Here is a 27927-nt window from a genome sequence, read left to right as displayed (position 1 = left end):
TTTTGTGAATAATAAAAAAAAATCATAAAAATATTATGTATTTCTTGAATTTTAATTAGGTTTAAAATAGTATGTTTTTAAGTGTTTTCTTAAATACTTTAAATATATATTATCACTTTACTTTAACCTAATCAATTTGTAAATATTTTTTTGATAAAAACCCTAATTGTGTAGGTCTTAATTAGTTAAAAAGTCTTTATTTTTACCCTAATTAAGTTGACTTTTTGTCAATTTTCAAAATTGTTTTCAATCTCTGATAAAATCAAATGGTTAAGGTTTTCAAACAACAAAACCTTGTATCATTCCAAATCATTTTCAAATTGCTTTTACACCAGTACTGTAAAGTACTGGGCCTCTAATAGAGTGTAAGTCCCAAAAACCTTCTCTTCTTAGCTTGTTTTCAAAACTGTATTTTCAAAATCTTCTTTCTGTTTTCAAAACATTCTTCTGGTATTTGAAGGGCATTATTCCCGGTGAAACTCTTCAGATACCTATGTGACCTTTGTCCATCTTCACTTCTTCTGTTTTCAAAACCATTAACTGTTTATCATATATATATTCAACTGTTATCAACAAAACAACAAAATACTGTTGAGGCTCTGTACGTACTTCTTCAATGGCCTCCACCCCATCCAGGTTAGGCTTTACAAGCTTTCAATTTACAGTCTTTATTTAAATTACTGTCAAATATAAACTGTGCATATATTAGTTTAGAACTGCGTTTGAGTATAAACCTTAGGACAGTTAAACTATATATATATTATAGGAATATGACCTAGGATTGAGAATGTCTTCCCGGTGAAGGCTCTTTCCTAATTAGAGATCTGTAGTTCAAACCCCCAAGATGAATTATTCCCGGTGAAACATCTTGGCAAAAACCTTAGAATCCAAATATAGGACACATCCACCCAAAGAGGAATTATTCCCGGTGAAACCTCTTACCCATTTGCTTAGAGCCAAAATAAGTTCAAAACCACATAGCTTTCTCTTGTGCTATAACAAGGACCCTCGATGACCCTCGATTAGCCTCCTCTTGGGCTTTGTACAAGGACCCACAGGCTTCTTAAAAGCATTTCCAGCTTCCTCTTGAGCTTGTATACAAGGACCCATCAGGTTTCTTATAAACATAGGAACAGGTCTTTAGTCACCTTTTAGCCTACCCTGGTGAGTTTCTTCCAATTTAAACCAGACTTTAAACAAGCTAAGTTTGTCTCAATTTTGCATTGAGTACACTTTTTGGAATGAGAGACATGGACAGTCTCTGTCACCCTTATCTTCATCAATCTTCCTTAGCAGAGTCTAGGATCCATGTTTGATCATCCTCAGCATTGAGTCAGCCTTCATCTTGGGCTTTAAACAAGAAGTCTCCACTAGATAATCTTTCTGCCATTCATATTAACAAAATCCCCTGGAAAGGGTTAGCCTCCAACATCTGTCTAAAATGTCACATCCCTGGAAAGGGTTAGCTTCCACACATTCCTTCATTTTAATAAAAACCCCTGGAAAGGGTTAGCCTCCAAAGTCAATTAAAATCAACCTCCATTTCAATAAATCCCTGGAAAGGGTTAGCTTCCACACATTCTTTCATTTTTAATACAAAACCCCTGGAAAGGGTTAGCCTCCAAAGTCAATTAATAAAAATGTCAAATAAATAAAGATTCATTTCTCTTAGGAGATAATTTCCCCAAAAGAGTCAAAACCCCTGGAAAGGGTCAGCCTCCAAAAAACATGATAAAGTCAGTCTTTTAACAGACAAATTCTCCAGCTGAGTCAAAATCCCTGGAAAGGGTTAGCTTCCAAAGAAAAACAGTCTTTTAATAAATAAAATCTCCTCAGTAGAGTCAAAACCAACAAAAACAGTTAGCCTCAACCTTGGGCTTCATACAAGGCACCCAAACAATAAAACTCCCCTGTCAAGAGTCAGCCTCAACCTTGGGCATTGTACAAGGCAGATAATAGAGTCTCCCCAGTGAGTCCTTCATCACTCAGTAGCCACAACCTTGGGCTTTGTACAAGGCAGATAAACCATATTTTTCATGTGTCAAAGATTCCTAACACTTAGGATCTTTCCCCATATAGTCATCCATAATTAATTCATTTAAGAGTCCGCCACAACCTTGGGCTTTGTACAAGGCAGAAAATAATGTTTTCCCTAGCTAGAGTTAGCCACAACCTTGGGCTTTGTACAAGGCACATAAAATAGAGTCATTCATTCAATTATCCTCAACAGTCAGCCACAACCTTGGGCTTTGTACAAGGCACATAAATAGAGTCTCCCTAAGTAGAGTCAGCCTCAATTCTGGGCTTTGTACAGAACACTAAAATACCCTGTAATTAATCCCCAGTGGAGTCATCTCCCAGAGTCAATAATATCAATTAATCAATCAAAAAGCCTCAAGCTTGGGCCTCATACAAGCCAGCTAAAGTCAAATCTTTTATACAGTAGATAGACATAGCTTATCTCTATAGAGAGATATTTTTACTACTCTACCACATTCAAACAAACATTTCAATTTCAATTTTAATCAAGTCTCCCATTTAGGATTTTGAAAGGCATGAGCTGGCAGTAAAACCCAGACATGTGGTAACTTTCCCTAATTTGGATGAGCATCTTTCTTTCATTTAAGAGGCATTTGACTGGTATACTTGCACATACACAAGTAAGGTCCCCCTCTTGAATGAAATGAATTCAGTTATTCTGTCACTCCTTTAAATGTTTGTGGTAGAATAGTACAAATACCTCTCTGTAGAGATAATTTCATGTCTCTTTACTGTAAACAGAGATTTAATTCCAAGCTTCAACCTTGAGCTTTAAGCAAGGCACCAAAAATAATTAATTTCCCTAGTTAGTTCCCCGAACTACATTAAGCTCTGACTTCCACTAGGGATATGTAGGCATGAGGTTCACAAGGAATCTCAGCGAGCTAATAAAATACCAAAAATAGTCAGTTTGTTTGTCTGTCTGTCTTTTTTTAATCAATTCAATTCCTTCTCCTAATACAAAGGAGAAACTTTCCCAATCTTTAGCAATAAACACAATCACAATGACACAGAGAAGGTTCCTATAGAGTACTACAGATATGTAGGGTGTTTAAACACTTCCCTATGTATAACCGACCTCCCGGACTCCAGAATTTCTAGTCTAGGTGAAATCCCCACACTTAGCAAACTCCTAGGGTTTAGTTGAGATCTTTTTTCCCCTTTCCTACTCGTAGGACAAATAAGAAAGTTCGTGTGATATCGTAGGAAGAACTGAAACAAAATTCATCCCACCACGGGCGCATTCTCCTTCCAAATTTCGCGTGAAGGGTTTAGCGTGCCGTCCTCCCAAGTGAAACGGGGAGGTAAAGAAAACGACCACCACAGAAAAATGGCGACTCTGCTGGGGATATAAGTGTTAAAAACCTTGGTTTTTCATCCAAACCAATGGTTGACCTGTTGCTGGTCCAGCCCCAATGAGGAATTAGGGATTCCAAATTCCCCCTCAAACAAGAGAGGTCCTGCCTAACCTCTGTGTCATTTCATGTGATTGTTGCATATATATTTGTTTATTTTTGTTTATTCTGTATCGGGAAAGGGCTTGATTCCCCCTTGTGGTGAGAAATCCTATACCCGGATTTGAGTGCAACATAAGATAGGATGGAGGATGTCTTCCCGGTGAAGGCCCTCTAATCTTGGTTCACAAATTCTACTCTTGGGATTTGCCTGGCTGGTTGTGATTAACTGCGCCACTGCATTCCGAGACTGATTTGTACCAGGAGGACCTAGAAACACATTAACCCCACTTAAAGCCTTTTTTTTTAGGACGTAGAGCGGTGATTACGGAAGTAATTGTCACGCAGATACTACACTCAGAGAAAACTCTCTTATAGATACCAATCAACGTATCTTTAAGGTTGAGCAAAAACTCTGAGACCCCTAGAACCCGTTCTACAGGTACAAAAATCCTTAACCTTAGTTTACCATTGGGGCGGGGATTGCGTTTTGACTTCATGACCACTATACCCTTCAACGCCATGTTTGTTTAAAAACTCTTGTGTGTGCATTCATGCATTCATGCATCATTCATTAATAAACAACTAAAAACAAAAAGAGTCTTTTTCGAGTCGTTTTTCAAGGAAACTAAATAACGAACGTTTTGAACTTCATAGAAAGAGAGAAACGGAGAAAGGACTTAAGGATCTATATTATGGATTACGGAAGAAAGAAAGCTAGGAAATACACCTTCAAGATTCCCCAGGTCGAGGAACTGGGAAAGCTCGGAAAACTGGTGGTCAACCCCCAGGCTTTCAAGGAGAAGTATGGAAAACTTCTGCCTTTGCTCAATACCAACATGGTGGATGGGATCCTTCCCACCTTGGTACAGTTTTACGATCCAACGTATCACTGCTTCACCTTTCCAGATTATCAGCTCATGCCTACGTTAGAGGAGTACTCTCGTCTGATTGGAATACCCGTGTACGCGCAAGATCCGTACTCCGGTTTGGAAAAGAATCCTGACGACATTATCATTGCTGCAACTACTCCTTTGAACGTAGTCGACATCAGAACTCATATGGTGAGTAGAGGAGGAATTCAAGGATTGCCCTCCAAATTCCTGTTTGATCAAGCTCGGTACTTCGTCAGCATCCAAGATATGAGCGCTTTTGAGGAAGTCTTGGCTTTGCTTATCTACGGATTGTTTTTGTTCCCTAACATTAACGATTTCGTCGACATCAACGCAATTAAGATCTTCTTAATTGGAAATCCAGTTCCAACCTTGCTTGCGGATGCTTATCACTCTATGCATTCAAGAAACCTGCAGCGAGGAGGATTAATCACATGCTGCGTACCGTTGTTATACGAATGGTTCGTTTCACACCTGCCGAAGTCTAGCACTTTCTGGAACATGAGGGATGGCCTTTACTGGTCACAGAAAATCATGTCTCTCACTCATACAGACATTTATTGGTGTAGTCCTGACAACGACGAAACCAAGATCATTTTCAGTTGCGGAAGTTTTCCCAACGTACCCCTTATTGGAACTAAGGGAGGGATCAGTTACAATCCAGCTTTAGCCCGTCGTCAATACGGCTATCCTATGAAAAATATACCAAGTAATATTCAATTGGAGGGTCTGTTCTTCAAGAACATCGACGATCATGGCAACATGCTGAAGAAGGAAATTGTCCAAGCCTGGCGTCTTGTTCACAGCAAAGGGAGAAGATTGTTAGGAAAACATCTTTGCATCTCCCTGGATCCTTACCTTCAATGGGTACGCGTCAGGGCATTCAAGCTCAGGATGCCATATCAACATCAAGAACCTATTCCCCTAAGGGAACCAATTTACCTTTTCTCCACCGATGTTGAAAAACTGCAAGCGGCATTAAACAAGGTATGCCAAGAAAGGAATGCTTGGAGGAACAAGTATCGAATTGTCAACACGGAAAATGTTGAAATTCAAAACATCCTAAGAAGGAAGGATGAGTTACTTGAAGTGCTCGATCGACAAGTGACACAATCGTCACTTTCTCATCATATCCCTCCTGCTTCCTGGATCATCGATCAGCTCACGTCAGAGAACGCTCAGCTCAAGAAACAGAAGAAGATGTTAGAACGTGAAGTCGGCTCTTCGTCAAAGTTTTAGAGTCCTTTCTCTCAGTTTCTCTGTATTTCCTTTTTCAAAGTGTGTAGAAACGGCGTTTTCGCTTAATTAATAAAAGTTTGATGTTTCATAACGTAATTATGGTGTTTCCTTGAAAAATATTAACTTAATTGCATATCATACATCGCTTTAGTCGTACGCACTGACACGAGAATTGTCGCGGATCTAATAGTCACTTTCCTTTCTCCAGAAAGAGAGGAGGAGAAGGAGGTGAACCAAGACTTTCAAGCTGTCTCATCCATACAACACTCGTTCAAGTCGCAAGAAAAGAATGGAAGACTTTGAGCAAGAGAATGAAGAACTCAGAGAAGAGATTAATACTCTCAAAGGTACTGTTGAAAGACTCAATAGTATGGTAGAAGCCCTGGTAGTTGCGCAGAATCGACCAACGCCAGAAGAACCACAAAGGACTGTGGTTTCCGAGATTGTTTCTACTCCTATTCCTCAGTATACCATGCCGCCTGATCGACCTTGGGGAATGCCGTATAACTTTACTCCAGAAGGGTACATACCTCCAGCTTCTGAAGCTCCAAAAGTCACCATGGATATGCGTCCACCGGAGGGTTACAAACCTCTGGAAATTGAAGTTCCAAGAGCAACGGCAATGGGTTTCACACAACAGAATGCTGAGATACCAAGATCTGCTGTCATGGCTTCTCCACAGCCGATTATGCATACTTTCCCCCACAGGGCGGACAAGTATATCATCACGCTCCAAGTGAGGATGCTGGCGTGTATGAAAGATTGGACGAGTTCCAAGAACAGTTTCTGCAAATGCAGAAGGAACTCAAGACTCTCCGAGGACAAGATCTATTTGGAAAGAATGCTGCAGACCTCTGTCTGGTTCCAAATGTTAAGATTCCTCACAAATTCAAAGTACCAGAATTCGAGAAGTACAAAGGGAATTCATGCCCACAAAGCCATCTTGTGATGTACGCTCGAAGAATGTCAACTCAGACTGATAATCAACAATTGCTCATTCATTATTTTCAAGACAGCCTGACTGGTGCTGCACTCAAATGGTACATGAACTTGGACAGTTCAGAGATTCGTACTTTTCGAGACCTCGGAGAGGCCTTCGTCAAACAGTATAAGTACAATCTGGATATGGCTCCCGACAGAGATCAACTCCGGGCCATGACTCAAAAGGATAGAGAAAGCTTCAAGGAATACGCCCAGAGATGGCGTGAAGTTGCTGCTCAAATTTGTCCACCACTTGAAGAGAAAGAAATGACAAAAATCTATCTCAAAACATTAAGTCCATTTTACTACGGACGAATGGTTGCAAGTGCACCAAGTGGTTTTACTGAGATGGTAAACATGGGTGTACGTTTAGAAGAAGCAGTTCGAGAAGGACGCTTGAACAAAGAACCAGAATCTTCTGTTGGTCCAAGGAAGTATGGAAGTTCTTTCCAGAAGAAAAAGGATCAAGATGTCAGCAATGTCTTGCACAAAATCAAGAAGAAATTCCAACCTCAAGTTGCAACAATAACTCCGGTTGTTAACTCAGCGCCAGCTTATCAACCTCAGGTTTCGCAACAACAAATTCAACAAAGGTCGCAGCAACCTCAGCAGCAGGTTCGACCTCCAAATTACAACAATCAGGCTCCAAGGTATCCTGCCTTTGACCCCGTACCAATGCCGTATGCAGAATTGTTTCCAACATTACTGGCAAAAGGACTCATTCAGACAAGGAGTCCTCCAAATCCTACAAACAGTTCCTCACCATGGTATAAGGCTGACCAATCTTGTCCCTATCATCAGGGGGCACCCGGTCACAATATTGAGAATTGTTTCCCTTTCAAGATTGACGTCCAACGATTAGTGAAGAGCGGAATGCTATCCTTCAAAGATACTAATCCAAACGTCCAAGCAAATCCTTTGCCGCAGCACAAAGAAGCTTCAGTAAATCTGATAGACCAGCACCCCAATGTCATTCAAATCTACGACGTTCGTCAGATAGGGGAAAATCTTGTCAAGATGCACGCTAGACAAGCTGGGTACGGTCATGTACCACCTCACAACTATTTCACATGTGAAATTTGTCCAAAGAATAATCAAGGATGTGTCGTAGTTCAAGCTGCATTACAAGAACAAATGGACTTAGGATGGATTCAACATATCCGAGTCAGAACTGAACATGACATCAACATGGTTCAAGGATGTCCAGGAGAATACAAAATCTACAAAGTTGAAGACCTTGAAGGATCGGTAGTCAGGTTCCACAAAACTTTAAATGGACTTGCCTACTTTGGAACAGATTTCCATCCTTACAGTAGATGCAGAATCTGTCGAAGAAATTCACGAGGATGTTTGCGTGTTCGCAACGATATTCAAAAGCTGATGGATGATAATACCATTACTGTTCTTGCCAACAGAGAAGATGACGAAGTCTTTACCGTATCTCCTCAAATTAATCAAGTTGAACCAATGCAAGTTAAGTATGATAGCAGGAAGACAACAGTTGCACCACTAGTCATCTACTTACCAGGTCCTGTACCGTATGAGTCCAGCAAGGCTATACCATACAAGTACAACGCTACATTCATTGAAAATGGTAAGGAAATACCATTACCGTCTGTTGTCAACATTGCTGATGTTAGTCGAGTCACCAGAAGTGGACGAGTCTTCAACAGAACAACAGAAAATGTGGAGAAACCTTCGGAGGAAGTACCACATAGGCAAGACAATCATCCGACCAATGCTGTTCAAGCGAAAGAAAATGATGAGATCTTGAAGTTAATCCAGAGGAGTGAATACAACATTGTAGATCAATTACTACATACTCCGTCTAGGATTTCTGTTCTTTCCCTGCTATTGAGTTCTGAAGCTCATAGGGAAGCTCTACAGAAAGTTTTGGAACAAGCTTTCGTAGAACCAAGTGTTACAATAAGCCAATTCAACAACATCGTTGCCAACATCTCCGCCGGAACTAACCTAAGTTTCTGTGACGAAGATCTTCCTGAAGAAGGAGTGGACCACAATCTTCCACTTCACATCTCAGTTGGCTGCATGGGTGATACACTCACAGGAGTCCTAATAGACAATGGATCCTCTCTCAATGTCATGCCTAAATCAACATTATCAAGATTATCTTTCGAAGATTACCCTCTAAGAAAAAGTCATGTCATCGTCAAAGCATTTGATGGATCAAGAAAGTCAGTTTTCGGAGAAGTAGATCTTCCCATAACTATTGGACCTCAGACGTTCAAAATCACTTTCCAAGTTATGGACATTCTGTCGCGGGCGAAAAATCGTTTTGTTCCTCTTTTTTGTGGGATGAGACACCTGATGCCTTCTTTGGGCTCGAGTGCTCATAAAAAATGATTTTTCTTTTGTTCCGACCAAACTTTTTATTGTTTCCAAAAGAGGAAAAGGAAAAAAGCTGCAATAACCTAAAAGTGGGGGGAGAGATCTTGGGTAAGAGGGTTGGTTATACGAAGGGAAGGTATTAGCACCCAACGTATCTATAGTACTCTATAGGTTTCTTTGCTTTGTTTTTCATTCCATGTTGTTGAGAGGTTCTGTTGTGAAATAGGTGGGACCTAAGGTGTTTGTTTGATTATGCTCGCAAAGATCATCGCGATCCTCTGCATACATATCCCTTAGAGGGAATTAGAGCATCTGTAGCTCGGGGTCTACGGGTGCTAAGGTTTGAATGGTTTTTTTTGTTTTGTTTTGCTCGCCAAGGATCGACCTTGTGCCTACGTATTCTCAAAGGGATGTTGAGAAAGTCAGAGCAATCGTAGTTCCCACTTATGCTAGTGGAAGCAAAGGAAAATAGACAAATGTCGTCTAAATGCTAGATGTATCTAATCTATATCATCACATACATCTGTTTGATTTTGTTTGAAAATCTTTTCATTATAAGCCCGAGGCCATGCCACTTAGGGTGCTTAGAATGATAAAGATGTTTTTGTGTTTGTTTAACCAGCCTTGTGGCAAAAACTTTCAATGAAGTCAGCCTTGTGACAAAAAGTTTTGATTAATCAGCCAGCCTTGTGGCAAAAGTTTCAATGAAGTCAGCCTTGTGACAAAAACTTTGATTAATCAGCCAGTACGGTGGCAAAACGGTTTGATTGATTAGCCAACCTTGTGGCAAAAAAGTTTGATTGATTAGCCAGCCTTGTGGCAAAAAAGTTTGATTGATTGATTGTTTGTGATGATATAGAAGAGATACTCCTATCATAGAGATGATAAATGTCTAATCTCCTAGGGTATTTGTTTTGGATATTGGGGATGCTTATAAGAAGCCCGTGGGTCCTTGTACGAAGCCCAAGAGGAGGCTATCCGAGGGTCCTTGCATTGTAAGCCCAAGAGGAGGCTATGGGAGGGACAATCGAGGGTCCTTGCATTGTAAGCCCAAGAGGAGGCTATGGGAGGGTCACTCGTTTGTACAAAGCCCAAGGGGAGGCATGGTATAGTTGGTTTGAGCTCTTAGAGCGATTTCACCGGGAAACCATACTCTATGTCCTAACCTAAACTAGGGAGATTCTTTGCACGAAGCCCAATAGGAGGCTATGGGGAACCTAGTGTTGTACTAAGTTGAATAAGCACACATATCACACATATGAACAAACATGAACAAGTATGAACAAACATGAACAGGTATGAACAATTATATATATATGACAGAGTGTGTGTATATAATGGAGTTTATGAAGGAAATATACCTGTAAGCATGATCCATTTGTATACACGGGGCTCGGGACTCACACTCGGGGAGAAGTCCACTTGAGTTCATTCAAAGCTATGTAAACAGGTATTTACAAAAGGGCTTGGGACTTATACCTACATGGAGGCCCATGGTATATTTTTGGGAAGATTTAAAGAAACCTTCATTTTTGGTTTGTTATTCAAAGTTAAAAACAGATTGAGATATGTACAAAAGGCGTACAATGAAATACCTAATTTCATGTACTTGAGTGGGTATGTACAAAAGGGCTTGGGACTTATACCTACGTGGAGGCCCGTGGTATATTTGAAAAGTTTTGTTTCTTCAAAGTTTGGTTGTTTTGAAAATGATTTGAAAATTGTTTGAAAAGATTTTATTTTGAAGAAGTTTTATTGTTTTGAAAAAAAACTGTGCAAAAGGAAAAGAAATGGGACTTACACTCTCTAATATTCGAGAGGCCCCACTTCGTTTTGAAAATCAATTGATCAATTAAAAAGATTTAATCAAAAAAGAAGTGATTTATCATTTTGAAAAAGAATCGCGATCGCTCGTCTTAAAACGATTTGAATTTGACAAAAGTCAACTTAAACAAGATTTAATGCTTAATTAAGACCTAAATGATTAGGGTTTGATCACAAAAAATATTTACAAGTGATTAGGTTAAAAATTAAATGAAAAACAATATCTAAAGTATTTAAAAATACTTAAAAATGTATCATTTTAAACCTAATTAAAAACATATTAAATAAATCTTTTTTTGTGATTTTTTTTTGATATTCATGAAATATATGTGTTAAATAAAGAGTGTACAAAAAATGAATGAAAAATGAATTAATTTGATGTGTTAATTAATTAATTGAAGTTGTAAAAGAAAATGAAAGAAAATAGTGTTAAAAAAGAGGGTTTGGTCTCACAAGGGTTTGAACCCACGACCTGGAGGTTACCAACCAAAACACTTGCCAACTGAGCTGCGCGCGCAGCTTGTAAGTAACACGCTTCCATTTAATTATATTTTAAAACGAACCATTTGAATTTCTGAACAAGAAATGGCGCCAAGAACACATCCCTAACTTGATTTTGAATTTTCTGAAAACTAAGTTGTTTTGATCAATCAAAGGGTCTATCTCACTCGGTTTTTCATGAGGAACATGATGGTGCCCTCATAATTCATTTATTTTCACTCTAAGGGGGTCAATTTTGTGATGAACACGAAGAACCCTAAAACTGAAATTCAATGTGAAATCGTGTATGATCATGATATGATGCAATTGATTGAGGGTTATTATTCAGTGATGGTGCAGAAACAAGATGGTAACTCAGTTTTGCGTTTATGATGCATGTATGATAGAGTTTGAAGTTCAAGAACACTTACCTCAAAAACGGCCAAACTGGAAATTGAAATCGTGCCTGGAGGTGTTACAGATGCTTTGTGATGATCTGGATTGCTTCAATGATGATTATGGAAGGTGTCTGGATGCTTGGAACCAACTGAATTCATCTGAGCATGGCCATGGTACCCGATCTGCAGATGCTTTAAGAGTGAATCGAATTTGAAGATGGAGGTGTTTCAGATTGCTGGTGAGTGTTTGGATCATTCATATGAAGTATATGGATGGTGTTAGAAGTGTTGGTTTGGACAGATATAGCTTGGTATGGATTTTGGCATGATAAGGTTCAATATATGCAATTATGGAAGTGAGGTAGTGATTCTGAGATTTGAGGTGTTTTTGGGTGTATGAATGATTCAAACACATCCCATATGATGTTTATGGTTTGCTAGAATCATCACTTTGGCCATAGCTTCAAGGATTTGGAGGTTGGGATTTCTACCTCACTTTGAAACATGAAACTTGCAATTCAAGAAAGAAAGAGAAAACCTATGCTTTGTGAGGTTTTGGCGTGATTTTGAATGAGGTAATGACCTCTATTTATAGGCCAAAGAGTCTGAACTCAGAGCTTTGCAACTTGCTTCAAGAAGTGATGATTTGGCTTAAGGGATAGAAAGGAATCTTTCACATTTAATGCAATGGTTAAAAGTAACTAAACCATGGTTATTTTGGCCAAGCTTCTTATCTCTTTCCTATCTGATCTTAAATCAGAAAAATATCATTCAATCATTGCTTTGGTGTGTCATTACTTGCATTATTTGGCAAATTGGTTCATAACTTTGCAAAAATGGCTTGAAATTTCAAGTGAAATGGTCACTAATGTCAAAATTCAAAACCATAGCTACACTCCATATTTTTTCATGCTCTTGGACATTTTGGAAAGCTCATATTACATACTTCAAAACCCTAGTTGAAAGTTTCTTCAAGATCCTTAAGGAAGTGGGTGAAAAAGATCCATGAACTTTGAAGAAAATGAAGTTTTAAGTGAAGTTTTCAAAAGATACCAACTTTGAAGCTCCATATCTCTTAAATGGTTGATCTTATGAAAAAAAATTATATGTGACAAAGTTGTTCATTGGATCAAAATCTACAACTTTCATGTTGGGAGTTTTTTTCAGTTTGTAGGTGAAATTTTGAGAAATTCCCTTCCAAAGTTTGGAAAAAACCATGAAAAACACTTAGAAATTTTTCTAAGTATGGAAAGTCAAACTTTTGACTTTTTGATTCTTGATTGATTTTCTTGATTTTTCTTGATCAAATGACTTCTCATATCATATATTGATGATTTAAAACTTCAAAAGTCATATTTGACCAAAATTCCCCAGAAGTCAATGGTGATCTTGTACAGTTGACTTTTTCAGACGAACCGCGTTTCTGGAGATTTCAAATGAAACAGGCTATCCTCACCATATGAATGGTATGAATGGATCATATTGAAGCATTAGAGGATATTGAGCCATGGTTTGAGTTGTGGCACCATGTCCTGATTAAAAAGTCAGTTGTTCAGTGCATTAGGTCAAAAACCCTAATTGTCGACCTGATGAGATTGATGACTGTAGGTCTTGAATTGAGATGTAATTTCCATTGGATATTGTCATAGGGATTATTTGAGGATGATTGAAACCTTTGATTGACTTCCTGGGGATTTTTAGGGTTTCCCAAATGTGATCCCTGATTTTAGTCCCTGATAGCTCAAAACCCTAATCTGATGATTTGAAATTTCTCTGTTGATCAATCCTTGTGTAGGAGATATTATGAGCCAATGGATTAGGTCAAAATAATACACTTGGGGTCTTGAGGTCATGTCCCAAGTCATTAGGTCAAACTCTGAGCAAAAATCAGGAGTATGCTATCTTCAGTCAAAACCCTAATTCAGTCGATTCAGAGCCTTTGAGCTTGTTGAAATGAATCTCTGAGGACCAAATGTTGATTGTTGATGAAGATAGTTCTTTTGAGATGGAGGGAGAACAAAACCCTAGTTGATTGTTGCTTGTACTGATGAGTGATCTCTTGTTTAAACCCTGCTGAGCACAAGTAGCAAACACAAGCTATGCAATTTGTTAGAGATGCAAATGATGCATATGCAATGATATGAGGTGGTATCTTAGGTCAAAAATTGGGGTATGACAGATGCCCCTATTTAAGTTTCTTCGACCTGAGACATGAAGATTGAAAATCTTCATTTTGATAGGGTGGAAGAGACTTAAATATCAGAAGACGCAAATTTTGGACCTAAGATACCAAAATTGCGAATGATGCAAGGATATCTTTACCAAGGGGATATCAAGAACTGACTCCGCTGGGGAAAAGAGGTCGGGAAGGATGTCTCAATCTGTTCTAGGAAGAGAATCCGTTTCTCTTCGGGAAAGCAAGTGTATGCTTCACCTGGGAATGATAGCTTTGTAAGAAAAGCTTACCTATCGACATTACCGACTATCAGCACAGGGATAGACTTGTTTAATAATGCGAAGGTGAAAGGTATGAAACTGTGTTACCGACTACCAGCATGGTGATAGGCTTGACAAGGTAAAAAGAGTTTCAAAGGTTCGGTTAATATTACCGACTATCAGCCTTGTGATAGACATGTTAAATAATATAACCAGAACAAAAGGGTACCGACTACCAGCCTCGTGATAGCGGTTTTGAAGACATGATCAATTATCAGCCAAGTGACAAAATGATCCTGGAGACTTTGCTAGGGGAATTACTGGTTATTCAGCTTTGTGAACAGTAATAAGGCCCTGATTGTCAAATGGTCTTCACGATTGATTTCCTAGAGAGGAAAAGTCTTTTGAAAGGGACATAAGCTGCTCAGATGATGAGACTATTGCTTATTGTCTTTTTTCACGACTCTGTTTGAGGAATCAGAATTTGAATATTTGGTAAAGACAAGGTTCTAACCAAGAATTAATTGGAAAGAAATAGTCAAACAAGACTTTGTACCCATGAGGAATGAACTCGAATGGGGATTTTCTCCTTTATTTTGAGAGGAGAAACTAAAGCAACCTTCTTCCACGAGGAATGATCTCAGTGGGGAACTGGAGAAAGAAGATTTTATTTCTGCTTATGGGTGACAACCTACTTGGAGAGATGACACGCCCATATCTGTTTCTTTTTTTTTTTTTTTCTCTTTTTTTTTCTTTTTTTTTTTTCTGGGATAGATACATCCTGAACAAGTGATTATTGAAAAATGCAAGAATGCATAAATGATGCAAATATGCATGAATGATGAATGTCAAGAATGTAGCATGCATACTGACAATACTGACAGACAAAGAAGTATACTGGAGAGGGACCGACGTCACAATACTACCAGATACTTGGCAAATGTTCTTCAACACGGTGTAGATAACACAGGTGATGAATGGTGTTGCGTGCTTTAAACTTCTCTGGGGAAGATAAGCATTTTTCCTTATTGAGATGGAAGAACCTCCTCACTGGAGATGGAAAATCTTCTTCACTGGGGATAAAAGACCTTCTTCAATGGGGATAGAAGAGCTTCTTCACTGGGGATGGAAGAGCTTCTTGTCATAATCTTTGATTCGTCCTATGGAGATAGCTGTTGATGTTCCTTCTGTTGTTCACAACTCAAAGGAGAGTTTCGCTTTTATTTTGAAAAAGTGAAGGTAAATTCATTTAAAACTTTTTTTCTTTTTTGTTTCAAAAGTGAATAACACAATTAAAGCGTCATTTTGCAAGCTGAAAGAAATTAAAGATTGCAAACAAAGGGGCACAAGGCTCAAATTTATTTAATAGGATGGAAATCAGCTAAAGGCGTGATTCCATGGAGTATTTACAAAAGTTGGAAATGGTAATCATGCGGAAAAGGCTACATTGAAAGCAATAACCACTATTCCCTAACAACTTTGAGTTCCAACTGTGCTTGTCGCTTCAGATTGGCGATGATTTGATCGAAGATCCTTTGATGAAGTACAGACTCTTCAGGTGACGAAGTATGGACTGATGCAGTTACTTTGTCATTACTCCCTAATTTTTGCCTAGATTGCCCTTTCGGGTTTTCAATCTACCAGGATGAATTTTTTCTGTTTATTGTCTCTAATTTTTGCCTGGACCGCCCTTTCGAGTTTTCAGTCCACCGAGACGCTCATTTTTGCCTAAGTCGCCCTTTGCGGGTTTTCGACTTACCGAGCTGTTCTTTTGTATTTTTTAGACAAAGTATTTCTTGACTGCATCAGCATTCACAGGATGTGGGAGTTCATCACCATCCATGGTTACAAGAGTCATGGCGCCGCCAGAAAATGTTCTTTTGACAACATACGGGCCTTCGTAATTAGGAGACCATTTGCCCCTAGAATCTGGTTGAAAAGACAAGATCTTTTTAAGCACGAGGTCGCCTTCTTGAAATTCACGAGGTCGAACCTTTTTGTTGAAGGCTTTTTTCATCCTTGCTTGGTATAACTGTCCATGGCATAGAGCAGTCATACGTTTTTCTTCGATTAAGTTCAACTGATCGTATCTGCTTTGACACCATTCAGCCTCTGATAACTTAGTCTCCATGAGGACTCTCATTGATGGGATTTCAACTTCTACGGGGAGCACAGCTTCCATGCCGTATACTAGAGAAAAGGGAGTTGCCCCTGTCGAAGTACGCACTGAAGTACGGTACCCATGTAAAGCAAATGGCAGCATTTCATGCCAGTCTTTGTAAGTGACGACCATTTTCTGGATGATCTTCTTAATGTTCTTGTTGGCAGCTTCGACGGCGCCGTTCATTTTTGGCCTGTAAGGAGAAGAGTTATGATGCTCAATCTTGAATTCCTCACATAATTCTTTCATCATCTTGTTGTTCAGGTTTGAACCATTGTCAGTAATGATCTTGCTGGGAACACCATATCGGCAAATGATGTTATTCTTGATAAACCTTACAACCACTTGTCTTGTAACATTGGCGTAAGATGCTGCTTCGACCCATTTGGTGAAGTAATCAATGGCTACCAAGATGAAATGATGACCGTTTGAAGCTTTCGGTTCGATCATTCCAATCATGTCGATACCCCACATGGAGAAAGGCCATGGAGATGAGAGAACGTTGAGTAGAGTCGGCGGCACATGGATCTTATCTGCGTAGATCTGGCACTTGTGACATCTCTTCACGTGTTTATAACAATCAGATTCCATTGTCAACCAATAGTATCCTGCTCTTAAGATCTTTTTGGACATTGCATGCCCATTTGAATGAGTTCCAAAGGACCCTTCATGCACTTCATGCATTAACATGTCTGCTTCGTGTCTATCCACGCATCTGAGCAAAACCATGTCGAAGTTTCTTTTGTATAGCACATCTCCGTTCAGGAAGAAACTGCCAGAAAGTCTCCTTAGAGTTTTCTTATCTTTGTTTGATGCCCCAAGTGGGTACTCTTGAGTTTGAAGGAAGCGTTTGATGTCGTGGAACCACGGTTTATCATCGATGACTGCTTCAGTTGCAAACACATAAGCGGGCCTTTCAAGGCGCGTGATTCTGACTGTAGGCATATCATTCCAGTGATTGACTTTGAACATGGAAGATAGAGTAGCTAAAGCGTCTGCCATTCGATTCTGATCTCGAGGTATATGATGCAATTCAACCTTGTTGAAGAAAGTCAAAAGACGTCTTGCATAATCTCTGTAAGGAATCAAGCCAGGGTGGTAAGTTTCCCACTTGTCTTTGATTTGGTTGATCACGAGGGCTGAATCTCCATATATGTCGAGGATCTTGATCCTTAAGTCAATGGCTTCTTCGAGACCCATGATACAAGCTTCATATTCTGCGATGTTGTTGGTACAATCAAATAGCAATCTGGTGGAGAATGGGATATGAGTACCCTTGGGAGTGATGATGATTGCCCCAATTCCATTGCCAAAAGCGTTTACTGCTCCATCAAAAATTAGGCCCTATCTTGATCCAGGCTCAGGACCTTCTTCAGGTAATGGTTCTTCACAATCTTTCATCTTCAAGTACAAGACATCTTCATCAGGAAAGTCAAACTTGAGAGATTGATATTCATTAATTGGTTGATGAGCCAAGTGATCGGCGAGAATGCTTCCTTTGACCGCTTTTTGGGCACGGTACTCAATGTCATATTCGGATAACAGCATTTGCCATCGGGCAATCCTTCCTGTTAAGGCAGGCTTTTCAAAGACATACTTGATCGGATCCATTTTGGAGATTAACCAAGTAGTATTGTTGATCATGTATTGGCGGAGACGTTTTGAAGCCCAGGCCAAAGCACAACATGTTTTTTCGAGCATGGAGTAACGAGACTCACAATCTGTGAATTTCTTACTCAAGTAATAGATGGCATGTTCCTTCTTACCAGTTTCATCTTGCTGTCCAAGCATACAACCCATGGATTCTTCTAACACAGTAAGATACATGATTAGTGGTCTTCCTTCGACTGGAGGAATCAATATCGGTGGTTCTAACAGGTATTCCTTGATACTGTCGAACGCTTTCTGGCAATCTTCAGTCCATACAACCCCTTGATCTTTGCGGAGAAGCTTGAAAATTGGCCCACAAGTAGCAGTCATCTGAGAGATAAATCTGGAGATATAGTTCAATCGTCCAAGAAATCCTCTTACTTGCTTTTCAGTTTTTGGTGCAGGCATCTCTTGAATAGCTCTGACTTTGTCGGGATCTACTTCAATACCTCTTTGGCTGACAATGAAACCCAAGAGTTTTCCAGATCTAACCCCAAAAGTACATTTGTTAGGATTCAAGCGAAGCTGATATTTCCTTAATCGTTGAAACAACTTCAAAAGGTATTCAATATGTTCTTCTTCTGTGCTGGACTTGGCTATCATGTCGTCCACATAAACTTCAATTTCCCTATGCATCATGTCATGAAAGAGAGTAGTCATTGCCCTTTGGTAAGTTGCGCCGGCATTCTTTAATCCAAACGGCATCACTTTGTAGCAAAAGGTACCCCATGGGGTGATGAAAGATGTCTTCTCCATGTCTTCGGGAGCCATCTTGATCTGATTATAACCGGAGAAACCGTCCATGAAGGAAAAGACGTTGAACTTAGCAGTGTTATCAACCAGCACGTCGATATGTGGTAATGGAAAATCATCTTTTGGACTGGCCTTGTTCAAGTCACGGTAGTCAACACACATTCTGACCTTTCCATCTTTCTTCGGAACTGGCACTATGTTGGCCAACCATTGAGGATACTCAGAGGTGACAAGAAAACCTGCGTCGAGTTGCTTTTGAACTTCCACTTTGATCTTGTTAGCCATATCAGGATGAGTCCTTCGCAATTTCTGCTTAACTGGCGGACATTCTGGCTTCAATGGCAAGTAATGCTGAACAATATTGGTATCCAACCCAGGCATGTCTTGGTAGGACCAGGCAAACACGTCAACATATTCTTTGAGAAGGTCTGTCAACTTACTCTTGATATCAGCATCAAGCAGTGATCCAATGGTCACTTCTTTTTTGTCTTCTTCAGAACCCAAGTTGATCTTTTCTAAAGGCTCTTTGTGAGGCAGAATGGTTCTTTCCTCGTGCTTAAGTAATCGAGAGATCTCGTCCGGGATCTCCTCTTCTTCCTCTTCTTCGGCTTCGAACACAGGAAACTCAAAGTTGGGAGAGGGCATAGGGTTATTGCATTCAATGGGTTTATCAATAGTAAATCTGCACATGTGATTTATATTTATTTCAGAAAATTTATGAATGCAGGAATGTATGCAGATTTTTTTTGGAAAAGTTTTTTTTTTTTATTTTAGTTTTTTAGGATTACCATTTCCAGAAAAAAGCAAAAAAATAAAACACATAGTGTAGGGAATTCAAAATGACGCTTTATTTATGATTCATTTTTGAAACAAAGCCCTAAACACAAGCTCATTTGCCTTGGGCAGGACAAAGAGGGAAACTTTTAAAACAAAGCCCTATACACAAAGTTATTTGGGCGGAACATTAAAAGCAAAGCCCTATAAAACATCTCTCTGCTTTGGGCAAGGCAGGAGGTCAAAATAACAGCGAGGTGATTACTTTGAGCGGCGAACAACATTCGGAACGTCGACAGCCTTCCAGTAGCAACGAACTCCTCTGTGTATTATGTATTCAGGAAAATTCTCCTCAGAATTATCTTCAGTATTGACATTGACCGCTGGTTGAGTAGGATTTGAAGGTCCTGGTTTGTCACCCTTGTTCTTTGTAGAATTGAAACGGTCTTCTTCTACTTCTTGAAGAGCATAAGATGAGTCACAATCTTCAGAATTTTCAGGATGTTCTTCCCAGTCTTCAGGATGAAGAGACTCATTGTCAGCGACACTTTCTGAGTCAATTGCGGGGCCATCTTCCCCTTCATCTTCAAAAATGGCATTTATGTGATAGTAACCATCTTCAGGATTATGAACCTTGGCAGATGCATTGAATCTGAAATCTTCAGTAATTTCAGGTTGCTGAGAAAATTGACAGGGCTGATAAGCCTCTTCTGGTTGACTATTATATTCAAAGGAATCTCCCCATCCAGTTGGTTGGATATCCTCAATCGCAATCTTGTAACGTTCAGGTGCAGTATATTTCACCATATAATCAAATTTTCCGCTTGGTTGTCCCAAGGTGTCCCAGATTTCTGCAGGAACAGGCTCAGTTTCTTTGCCATTGGATTTCTCCGAAGGAGGATATGGTTCTTCCTGAGATATATATCCCGAGTCATTGAGATAACATTTCCATTCTTCTTCATCATCGGAGAGACCTTCTTCGATGCATTCTTCGATAAGGACATTAACCTCTTGAGGAATTGGGTTAAGGAATCCTCCACTAATGAATGTTTCTTTGATCGGTCGAAGGGTTTCATCCCTCTTGGTGCAGTTTGAGAATGTTGGTGAACATCCGAGTCCTGCTCTGGTTTCATTCTTGGTAGGGATCACAACTTGCCCCCAGCCAGTGGTAGTTCCATCTTTTACTACTTTCGCTGCCTCTTTGTAAGAAGAGATCGATGCTTTCTTCTTGGAAGATTCGTCTTCTAAAGAGAGACCTTGGAATTGCGTTCCTTCCACATCATCAGCACTTATGAAAGAGAAATTGGATAAATGGCTCACCATCAAGGCTTGCTCTCCACTTATTGTTACCAATTTTCCATTTGTTACAAACTTTAACTTTTGATGGAGCGTAGAAGTTACTGCCCCTGCTTCATGGATCCATGGTCGTCCTAACAGACAGCTATAAGCAGCTTGAATGTCCATGACCTGGAAGGTGATTTGAAATGTATGTGGGCCAATTGTCATGGGAAGATTGACTTCGCCGATAACAGATTTTCGCGATCCATCAAATGCTTTGACAACTACACCACTGAATTTCATAGGCATTCCTTGGTAAGACAAGCGAGCAAGAGTCGTCTTTGGCATCACATTCAAGGAAGATCCGGTGTCTACCAACACATTGGACAAAGAGTCTGACTGACAGTTCATAGAAATGTGCAAAGCAAGATTGTGATTTTTACCCTCCTCGGGGAGTTCTTCATCACAGAAGCTTAAATTGTTGCAAGCTGTTATGTTGGCTATTATCCCATCAAAGTGATCAACAATCACATCATGATCTACAAAAGCTTGATCCAAAACTCTCATCAGGGCTTCCCTGTGGGCTTCTGAATTCAACAGCAATGAAAGTATTGAGATCTTCGAAGGAGTCTGCATAAGCTGATCCACAATCTTGTATTCACTTCTTTTGATAAGTTTCAAAATTTCATCAAAGTCAGGATTCACATTGGTTCCACTGGACTGACCAACATCAGTGTTCGTATTACTGACAGGAGTTTCCACAGGATTCCCCACTGGTGTACCAACAGGATTTTGCCCAGTTGCAGGAGTAACAGGCTGCTTTGGAGGTAGTGGAGTATACACACGTCCACTTCTTGTTACACGACTTACATCAGCAATGTTTACAACGGATGAGAGAGTAGGTAAAGGAACTTCTTGTCCATTTTTTTATCATTGTGGCATTGTAATTGTATGGAACTGCCTTGTCAGAGTCATAAGGAACAGGTCCAGGTAGACAAATGATCAAAGGAGCAACAGGAGCCTTCGGCTTGTTGTAAGTAACTTCCATGCGCTCAGGCATGTTGAAATGAGGAACGATGACGTTAACTGTAGGCATTTCCGAGTTGATATCTGAGACTAAAAGCTCATGCGGATAACATCCTATCATGTTAACTTCATTTTCATCCCTATTTCTGTAGATCTCAATAGTACCATTATCTAGCAAAACTTGGAGATCTCTTCTCACAATCGAACACCCGTGAGGATCCACACAACATATTCTACAGGAACCGTATTGATGCTGGCGAAAATTCTGCCCCCGACAAAGAGTAGCGTGCATTTGTACCAAATCTGCTCTTGAGAAGTTGATATTATAGACTCGGTATTGGCCAGGACATCCATATACCATGTTTACAACATGCCCTCCATGATTGGGCAGCGGATTTGCTTGCACATTTGGATTCAAATTTCTGAAAGAGAGGAGATTTGACCTAACCAACCTCTGAACTTCGTATTTCAAAGCTATGCAATGCTCAAGATCATGGCCAGGTGCTCCTTGATGATAAGGGCATGAGACCTCAGCTTTGTACCACCATGGGAGTCTCTCAGGTACTGGTGGTGGTGCTTTAGTTTGAACAAGACCTCTTTCAATTAAAGCAGGGTACAATTCTGTGTAGGTCATTGGAATCGGATCAAACTGTGGAGCTCTTTGTACACGATTCTGATTATTGTTAAGCTGCTGAGCCTGTTGTCGAGGCTGTTGTTGCTGAAACTGAGGAGTAAATCCCGGATTAGGTGATGTATTAACAACTGGCGCAATAGCAGCAACCTGTCGTTGACGATTGACATTTTCTCTTGGCCTCCCTTGGGATACCATGTCAACACTTTGTTCCTTCTTCTTTGGGAAACCACTTCCGAACTTTTTGGTTCCGCTTGAAGATCCACCTTCTTTAGTTAGACGTCCAGTTCGGACTCCTTCTTCTAAACGCATACCCATGTTTACCATTTCGGTGAAATCACTTGGATCACTAGCAATCATGCGTTCATAATAAAACGGACTGAGAGTATTCAAGAAGATCTTTGTCATCTCTTTCTCTTTTAACGGTGGATTAATCTGAGCAGCAGTTTCTCTCCATCGTTGGGCATACTCTTTGAAAGCTTCATGGTCTTTCTGAGCCATGGATCGAAGCTGATCTCTGTCTGGAGCCATATCCGAGTTATACTTGTATTGTCGGACAAAGGCCTCACCTAGGTCATTGAATGTTCGAATATTAGTGCTATCCAAGCCCGTGTACCACTTCAGTGCGGCACCAGTCAAACTGTCTTGAAAGTAATGGATAAGCAACTGATGATTATCTGCATAAGTAGACATCTTTCTGGCGTACATCACGAGATGACTTTGCGGACAAGAACTACCTTTGTACTTTTCAAAGTCTGGGACCTTGAACTAAGCCGGTATTTGTACACTGGGAACCAAACATAGCTCCTGGGCATTCTTTCCAAACAAATCTTTTCCACGGATAGCTTTGACTTCTAGCTGCATCTTGTTGAATTGTTCTTGGAGATCTCCTACAAGGCTTTGCTGATTTGTGCTATCACCCTGATCATGATAAATCTCATTGTCTCCGTAAGGAACAGTGTGAACCATAGGAGTCGGAACCGTCATAGTGGGTTGAGAAAGTGCCATAGTGATTTGGGAAAAAGTTACCCCCTGATTTGGAGTGAACTGTGAACTTTGTGCAGCAGGCGCTTCAGTTGTGGATGTTTGAACCCCAGAAACATTATGGCGGAAACCTGTACCAAAGCTGAAAGGCGTGCCCCAACCTTCTGGCATGGAGAAAGATGGAATACCGAACGCAACTGTAGAAACTGGAGTAGTGACCTCAGATGTCACTGTTGCTTGACTGTTTGGTGGCGGCGGCTGATTCTGTGCGGCCATTAAGGAGTCAACCAGAGTAGTGAGACTTTCCAACTTTTCCTGAAGGGTGGTCACTGTACCACGAAGCTCAATATTCTCTTGTTCAGAGTGTTCCATTACTCTTCTTCTGCTTGAACGAGTATTGTATCTGTGATCTGATTGCGAGCGCGGTCGAGAAACTTTGAGACGCGACAGCTTGACGATCTATTGGAGAAAGATCCAAAAGATGAGACTCTATACAACAGACTCGATATGCAGAATGATGTATGCTAAAAAGAAATTTATGATTTTTCCAAACATTTTTAAGATTATTTCCTTGCAAACATTTGAACACAAACAAATCTTTTATTCAATCATTTTTTTTATTGCAATAATGGGAAATGTTACAACATTGGAGCATAGCTCCTTACAGAAGCAAATGATAAATAAAAAGCTAAACAAATCTAAGCATCTTCATCAGATGAAGAACCAAATGCATTGTGCAGCTTGAGCTTCATGATTTCTTTCCCATAGTGAGCTTTCAATTCGGCCTTTTCAGCTCTCAGCTTGTCAACAACATTCTTCCAATTATCAGGAGTCGGAGCGTTGCTTGTTGAGCCTTCCAGATTTTTCTTGCTTTCTTTGATGTACCTCTTGATTGCAGCGTCTTTCTGGCGAATCTTCTCATCTTTGCTCATGAGCCACCCATCTTGATAATAGAGAGTTTCTTCGTGATCTTTCACTCTTTTCTTCAACTTTCTATTTTCCACCTCAGTGCTACGAAACTTTTCTTCCCAAGCATCTTTTTCTGTCCTCATTTTAGCCAAAGTGCGTTGGTATTCCTCCATAGCTGGAATGTTGGGTCGTTGAGATACTGCAGGAAACATGGGTTTTTCATAAGCATAAGGCATTTGGAACTCTTTGGCTCTTTTCTTTACCCAGCAGGTGTAGGCGTCCATGGCAATGCAATTTCTTTCCTCACCTTTTTCTTTCCATCGGACGTCGTACCAAGCTCTCATCATTCTTGCTTTCAACTTTTTAGGATTATCCCCTTCTCGGTAGAAGTATCCTTCCACTGAGGGACCGGCAGGTTTAACTGAATTTGCATACCCAAGTTGTCGTCGGGCCAGGACCGGATTATAGTTAATTCCTCCTTGTGTACCAATGAGGGGTACGTTGGCGAACTCTCCACAACTTTCAATGGTTTCTGTACCACAGCGAGCCAAGGTATACCAATGAATATCATTATTAGTAAGAGACATAAGTCTTCGAGGCCAACGCAAACCTTCTTGGTTTTCTGTGAAAATAGGGGACTCAGGTAAGTGTGAAACAATCCATTTGAACAACAAAGGTGCACAACATACAATGATTCCACCGCCTTGGCGATTCCTATGATGGACAGAGAAATACATGTCACCAAGTAAAGTTGGAACAGGATTTCCAATCAGAAAGATCTTTATGGCATTGATATCAACAAAGTTGTCGACATTGGGAAATAGAACCAACCCATAGATAAGCAAGGCTAGTATAGCTTCAAAAGCTATCATGCTACCAGTTTCGATGAAATCAAAGGCTTTCTTTACTAGGAAGTGTGAGGTTAAACCCGGGAGGTTTCCTTTGGTAGTCCAATTACTCTCTACTTCAGACTTTTTCAAATGGGTACTTGCTGCAATGACGTGTGACTTAGGAATGGCTTCCAAACCATTGAAGGGTATTTTGTCAGACACGGGAATACCCAAAAGATTGGCATATTCTTCCAAGGTCGGTACCAACTGGTAGTCTGGAAAGGTAAAACAACGGTAGACGGGATCATAGAACTGAACCAGAGTTTTGAGAAGTCCTTCATCAACATGAGTGTTCAGGATAGGCAAAAGCTTTCCATAACTTTTCCTAAAATTAGAAGGATCTTGTACAAAAGATGCTAACTCTATCAGTCTTTCTACATCAGGCGCTTTGAAACCGTACTTTTTGGTATACCTTTTTTCCATAACTTAATCCTATAATGTTTGCAAGGAAAATTCTCTAAAAAAATTTTTTTTTGGAAAAATCATGTTTTTATGGAAAAAGATGGGTTTTTTAATGAATGTATGAATGCATGGATGCATGGATGCCACATATTCAAACATGGTAAAGCAAACATGGTAGTTCAAACATGGTAACACTAACATGGTACTACAAACATGGTACACAAACATGGTAACGCAAACATGGTAACGCATAGGTTCAAAGGTCCAAAGTCACGAGCATGAGGTCAGAGAACCAAAAATGGGATAGTTCTAGTTAATCACCTGCAAAACATGTTCTACTGATACGTCAGAGTCTACATTTTTCTTTCGGATATTACCGGCCTTCCACAATTAAACTCATGAGCCAGTAATATTCTCAAGAAAAACTCGTCTGAGTGTGGTTCCCCGCGTGACAACTAATCCAAGTCTTCACCTGAATAGTTTCTGCACCACAACCTAATAAGGCCAGGATGGGTTGGGGTTCTACGGCCAACTCAGCTTCTACAGTTCAATGAAAGTAACAATGTCTTCGCTACGAAACATGCTAAACATATATTACCAACAAGGAACCTCCACTGAGCGGAAGGATTCTCACGTGCGCCTGCACATGACTATACCCTCCACCTAATTTCTTATGTGTACTTAATCCGGGTTAGGATTTGTCCATAATGTATCACTTGTAACAGAACCAACGCAAGTAACAGAACCAGAACCACACATATAACAAAAAATGAAATGAAAAATAAAGCAAATAGAATTAACCCTTCCTTTGGAAACAATAAAAAGATGGTCCCCAGCAGAGTCGCCATTTTTCTGTCGCGGGCGAAAAATCGTTTTGTTCCTCTTTTTTGTGGGATGAGACACCTGATGCCTTCTTTGGGCTCGAGTGCTCATAAAAAATGATTTTTCTTTTGTTCCGACCAAACTTTTTATTGTTTCCAAAAGAGGAAAAGGAAAAAAGCTGCAATAACCTAAAAGTGGGGGGAGAGATCTTGGGTAAGAGGGTTGGTTATACGAAGGGAAGGTATTAGCACCCAACGTATCTATAGTACTCTATAGGTTTCTTTGCTTTGTTTTTCATTCCATGTTGTTGAGAGGTTCTGTTGTGAAATAGGTGGGACCTAAGGTGTTTGTTTGATTATGCTCGCAAAGATCATCGCGATCCTCTGCATACATATCCCTTAGAGGGAATCAGAGCATTTGTAGCTCGGGGTCTACGGGTGCTAAGGTTTGAATGGTTTTTTTTTGTTTTGTTTTGCTCGCCAAGGATCGACCTTGTGCCTACGTATTCTCAAAGGGATGTTGAGAAAGTCAGAGCAATCGTAGTTCCCACTTATGCTAGTGGAAGCAAAGGAAAATAGACAAATGTCGTCTAAATGCTAGATGTATCTAATCTATATCATCACATACATCTGTTTGATTTTGTTTGAAAATCTTTTCATTATAAGCCCGGGGCCATGCCACTTAGGGTGCTTAGAATGATAAAGATGTTTTTGTGTTTGTTTAACCAGCCTTGTGGCAAAAACTTTCAAAGAAGTCAGCCTTGTGACAAAAAGTTTTGATTAATCAGCCAGCCTTGTGGCAAAAGTTTCAATGAAGTCAGCCTTGTGACAAAAACTTTGATTAATCAGCCAGTACGGTGGCAAAACGGTTTGATTGATTAGCCAGCCTTGTGGCAAAAAAGTTTGATTGATTAGCCAGCCTTGTGGCAAAAAAGTTTGATTGATTGATTGTTTGTGATGATATAGAAGAGATACTCCTATCATAGAGATGATAAATGTCTAATCTCCTAGGGTATTTGTTTTGGATATTGGGGATGCTTATAAGAAGCCCGTGGGTCCTTGTACGAAGCCCAAGAGGAGGCTATCCGAGGGTCCTTGCATTGTAAGCCCAAGAGGAGGCTATGGGAGGGACAATCGAGGGTCCTTGCATTGTAAGCCCAAGAGGAGGCTATGGGAGGGTCACTCGTTTGTACAAAGCCCAAGGGGAGGCATGGTATAGTTGGTTTGAGCTCTTAGAGCGATTTCACCGGGAAACCATACTCTATGTCCTAACCTAAACTAGGGAGATTCTTTGCACGAAGCCCAATAGGAGGCTATGGGGAACCTAGTGTTGTACTAAGTTGAATAAGCACACATATCACACATATGAACAAACATGAACAAGTATGAACAAACATGAACAGGTATGAACAATTATATATATATGACAGAGTGTGTGTATATAATGGAGTTTATGAAGGAAATATACCTGTAAGCATGATCCATTTGTATACACGGGGCTCGGAACTCACACTCGGGGAGAAGTCCACTTGAGTTCATTCAAAGCTATGTAAA

The sequence above is a fragment of the Vicia villosa genome, linkage group LG4 (assembly GCF_029867415.1).
Source record: "Vicia villosa cultivar HV-30 ecotype Madison, WI linkage group LG4, Vvil1.0, whole genome shotgun sequence".
Classification (NCBI taxonomy): Eukaryota; Viridiplantae; Streptophyta; class Magnoliopsida; order Fabales; family Fabaceae; genus Vicia; species Vicia villosa.
The sequence above is the reverse complement of the archived record's forward strand: the minus strand, read 5'-3'. Positions refer to the sequence as shown.